Source organism: Capsicum annuum, chromosome 9 (assembly GCF_002878395.1).
Source record: "Capsicum annuum cultivar UCD-10X-F1 chromosome 9, UCD10Xv1.1, whole genome shotgun sequence".
Classification (NCBI taxonomy): Eukaryota; Viridiplantae; Streptophyta; class Magnoliopsida; order Solanales; family Solanaceae; genus Capsicum; species Capsicum annuum.
This window is the reverse complement of record NC_061119.1, coordinates 88,490,605-88,495,867: the sequence shown is the minus strand read 5'-3', so window position 1 is coordinate 88,495,867 and position 5,263 is coordinate 88,490,605.

The window sequence follows — 5,263 nt, the reverse complement described above, 5'->3', positions numbered from 1 at the left end:
TGTGTTGTCGGTAGTTTAATTTTGAGCATTTGAAAGCTAGCAGTTTTCTTTAGAAGCTATCTATTCCTAAGTAGGAATAAGAGTGGATTACTATAGACTATGTGGGTTATTTTCCTCATACTTCTTATGTTTTTGATAGTATTTATGTTATCACTGTTAACCAAGCCTACTCATTTCCTACCTCTTCAATTTTTCTATAGTGCCGAGTGGTTGGCTTGGATCTATATTTTAGATTTGGTTCATCTTCATAGGGTGCTTGCATCCATTATTTTTAATAGAGGTTCCCAATGTATCTTTAGCTTAAATAGGGTATTTTAGAAGGAGTTAGGTATCTGGGTCAACCTTAGCATGTCTTTTCATCCTCATACTAATAGATAGTTGGAGCGAACTATTTAGGTTTTGGAGGATATGCTCCGAGTATGTGTTAAGGACATTAAGGGTCAGTGGCAGCAGTCATTAGCCTTAGCAAAGTTTTCCCATAACAACAACTACTATTTAAGTATTTAGATTGCACCAATAGCTGAATTATTGGTAGACGTTGTCAATATCTTGTTGGTTGGTTTGAGACTTTAGAGAGTAAACCCCAAGGTACCTATTTGCTTTGGGAGTTATTGGACAGAGTTTAAGTTATTCAAAATCCACTTTGGGCAACTTAGAGTAGGCTAGCAGAGTTATGCTAATCGTAGGCTTTGTGCCTTGAGATTTGGAGTTGGTCATCGGATTTTTCTTTGTGTACCACTTTTGAAGGGTATGATGAGGTTCCTAGAGAGGGCAAAGCTTAGTCCTAGGTATATCGAGCCATTTTAAATTTTTTTGGGCAGTTGGGGAGGTAGCTTATGAGTTAGCCTTGCTTCCATCCTTTTTATCTATAATTATATTCTCGATGAGTCTTGTATTCTGCATAGGACCCAATTTAGTTTGATGATAGGTTAGACCTACTTTTAGGAGATAGTTTCTATTTTATCCAACTATGCCAAGCAATTGCGTTATAGAGAGGTTTTTAAGGTTAAGGTTTATTGGAGACATCAGGCTACTTGCGACATTGACCATGACATATGGACCGAGTATCCTTATCTATTTAAGCCTTCAGGTACTTTGTAACTCTTAACTTTTCCAGATAAAGTCCTTTTAGTAGTAGATATTGTAATGACTATCTAGGATATTTTCTATATTATTATGGTTTTTCTATATTTAGAGCCTTTTCATAGTTATCCCAAGTCATTTAAGACTTCTAGGAACTAACAGTTTAGTTACTAGACAGTATTTTTGTGTTTTATAGCTATTTTCTTTTGTTGGAGCTTTAAAGTTGAGAAAATTGGCTTGGGCCAAAGCTTTAGGTAAATGACCTCAGATGGAAATTCTAATGGTTCATTAGCTCCAATATGTTGATTTAGTCTAGGGGGACCCTGGGTCTGGGTCCAAAGGCTTCCAAGCTCATTTTCGGTTATTTAATGGATTTTGGTGAAAATGGAAACCATAAGTGTAGGGTGCCCTTTTTATCAAAATGATCTTTGATGGAAATTTTGATGGTTTCATTGAATTAGAAATTTCAAATTTGGTAATGTAGCATAGTTCATTTGTGTGTAGGGGGGAAGGGGGGTTATGACCACTTAAGTGGCTTAGAGACTTCATAAGTGTCTAATCACTATTTAAGAGGAGGATTGCTATCTTGGCGCAGTTCTTTTTAGTTCCCTTTAGCTACTTAAGTGGTGACAGCTTAAGCGGCTACCGTTGGCCCTTTATATATAGGTTCATTTTCATTTTTCTAGCTTTTTTTGCTTAGTTCAAAATGCCATTATCGATATTAAGAGCTCAAAATTAGTGGGTAAATAATAAAATTAGAGCTGGTAATAGCTTGGGGACATTAGAGTGAGCTCTTTATCATTATTATTCCATTATTTTATGGATTAACTATGAGTTAATTCTCCATTATTATTCTTGAGTTTTCAATTTTTATTGGTATTGTTTTGGCATTGTTATGGTGCTTGAATCATTCTCTATGGTGATCCTTGAGCTAAATCAGCTTGGCGCGGGTTGTTTAAGTTCCCTTTAGTTGCTTAAGTGGTGATCCTTGGGATAAATGGCACCAAATGATGGAATCAATTCTCGGTTTCATCTGTGGCCCCTTAATTTTTGGCTCAATTTCTAACTCGAAACATAAATTTGCAATATGGGTATATATTTTTTCATTCTAATATGTAGCATATTATTCTAATAGCATGTCCATGATTAGAGGCTTCTCGGAAAGAATAAGCTTAATTCGTAAAGTTCTTTGTGTTTTTCGGTAATGTTCAGATAGGCTAGGCTTATCCTTCTCATAAACTTTGCTTTATTATTGTATTAATGTTATATTGTGATAGTTGTGGCTGGGTTCTTAAGGCCTAGATATCCACTTAGCAATTTTTGACTTTTATCTCCTATTAGGGGGCTTTTAGAGTAGATATCGACCCTGTTTCCTTTACGATAGTATTTGCTTATCCTTTGGGAATAGACTTAGCCTATTTAGGATTGTGGGATATAATGGTGAAGCATTAGCTTAGTTTAAGGTAGGTGGTTGCCTTAGGTTAGATTTCAGGATTGGTAGGAGGCTTTATCATTTTTTTAAGATAGGTTAATCTTAAACAAAACCCTTTTTAGAAATAATTGTTTATAGAAGAATTCAAGAAACCATCACTTAGGAATTTGGTAGTATTAATTGCAATTTCAAACTTAGTAGCTTCAATATCCTTGGAAACTTTTTACCCTTAAATATCGCATCTTATCTTGATAAATGGAATTTGGCACACCTTTACTGATTTGGCCTTTAAATTGAAGTGAGGACTAGATGGACCTAGGATGAACTATAGCTTTGGATATTATCATGTATTTATTGTCTATTAGTTTTGGTTCGAGTTCGACATCTTCTATATTATTGTTATCATTATTTTTTATTTGAGTCAGTTATCTGTTATATTGTTATTATTCATTAGTTCTCGTTTTGAGTCTGACATTTAGTATCATTCATCATTAGTGATCTGGGGTTGGGATTTTAGAGAGACTAGTAAGATTTAGGGGTTACGAATGGAGGAGGGGTATACGGTTTGTTTTGTTTTACTTTCATTACTATTATATCTTGTCCTTACCTTAGTTTTACTCTTTGTTTTCACCCACCATGCTTATGGAGCTTGGTTGAATTTATTTCTTCTTGTATATTCTTTGTGGTCTTATGGAGGTCCATTTAAGTTATAGCTAGGCATTTAATTGCTCTTTTAGGTTACTAATTTTGATGTGCTGCATTAGCTCATCATAGCCTAATACTCACACTTTAATTATACTTTAACAATAATTGAGTTTAGTCAGCCCATGATGTCTACTGAGTACTCATGTTTTGGTACTCCTACTACATTTTTACATCTTATTTCCTGATGTAGATGCTAGTACGAATCATCGTCATTGACATTGACCTCAATCTATGCTGTTGACAAGAGATCGATTAAGATTTCAGAGTCCGAAGTTGATCCTCCTCCTTCTTCTTTCATAATTGTCTTATTTTATATATTTTGAGACTACGATGTATATTTTTGGCACTTTCTAGTATTCTTTTTGTTGTAGTGACTCTTGTATTGACCTTAGCAGATCTTAGGGAATTCATTTTGTTTTTTATCCTCTCCCCTCTCTTGTATAGCATGTTTATACACACACACATACACACACGCATATATATGAGTGTGTACATATATATATATATATATATATATATATATATATATATATTCCTCTTCTAGTCACATATTACTACTATTTATCCTTATTTCTCTATCTTCCTGTTGTTAGCCCAATATGCGTCATTCGGATTATGGTTTGGCCTACCTATTTATAGGTTAAAGGCGATGTTATCATAACCTAAGAAATTGGGTCGTCACAATTTATAATAGGATAGGTATTCTTATAGGAATTCTTTATAATGTCTACCTCGTTTTAATTAATTATTTTGTTATTACCTATATTGAAATATATCGTTAAAGATACTATTACCTATTATTTTCACTTTTCTATGAATAGATATTAGAATTTTTTTCATTTTTCTCTTTATTTCAATCAATTAATTTATACAATCAATTAATATTACTTACTTTTTGGGGGGATAATACTCACAAAAATATCTGAAGTTTGATCGAATTTCTAGTTGAGCATACTGAATTTTGCGGGGGAGGGGGATCCCATTACCCCCTAATTTTTTTCGTATTTAATGGCATATATCTGTCCACTTGAACACGTGCAAATATGAGGTTGGTGCGTGTATTACAACGTCATCTGCCAAAAAATACACGTATAAAAATGAGATTGACGTGTATATTACACCGCCAGCCGTCGAAACTGGGTATATCATTTTGAGGGGGATTAAATCCACTTTAAAAAGTCTAGGGGGTAATAGGACCCCCGCAAATTTCAGTATGTTCAACTGAAATCCGGTCAAAGTTTAGATATTTTTGTGAGTATTATCCCTTTTTTCTGAAAATTATTATTTATTTTTCATAGTAAATTTGTTACGTGGGTGAAAAAAAACATGATCTTAAAGAAGTAAAAATAATAAAGATTAATAATACCGGGTAAATAAATATTTTTAAAATTTCATTTGAATGAAGGATGAAGAATGTCTATTATTTCAAAGTAGAGAGGAAGTTCTATTTTTAAAAGAGAAATTGGTCTATTACCCCCAACCTTTATCGAAATTTCAACTATACACTTATACTTTGTGGGGGTCCTATGACCCCCTGAACTATTTTAAAGTAGAATTATTAACCCCCTGAACGCTGACAAGACAAGAGAGTGTGTTTCACTCTCTTTAAAGAGATTGAAAACAAATCTTTTTTATTAAAAATTTATTTTTAATACTTTTTTTCATTCTTATTCTTCCTCCTCCTCTTCTTCTTCTGCCTCTTCTTCTTCTTCCTCCTTTTCTTCCTCTTCTTCTTCCTCTTCTTCCTTCCTCTTCCTCTTCTTCCTTCTTTTTCTACATCTTCTTCCTTCTTCTTCTTCTTCTTCTTCTTCTTCTTCTTCTTCTTCTTCTTCTTTTTCTCTTCTTTCTCTTCTTCCTCTTATTCCTCTTCCTCTTCTTCTTTCTCTTCCCCCTCTTCTTCCTCTTCCTCGTCTTCTTCCTTTTCCTTTTCCTCTTCCTCTTCCTTTTTCTTTCTCCTCTTCTTCCTCCTCCTCCTCTTTTTCCTCCTCGTTCTTCTCCTCCTTCTTCTTCTTCTTCTTCTTCTTCTTCTTCTTCTTCTTCTTC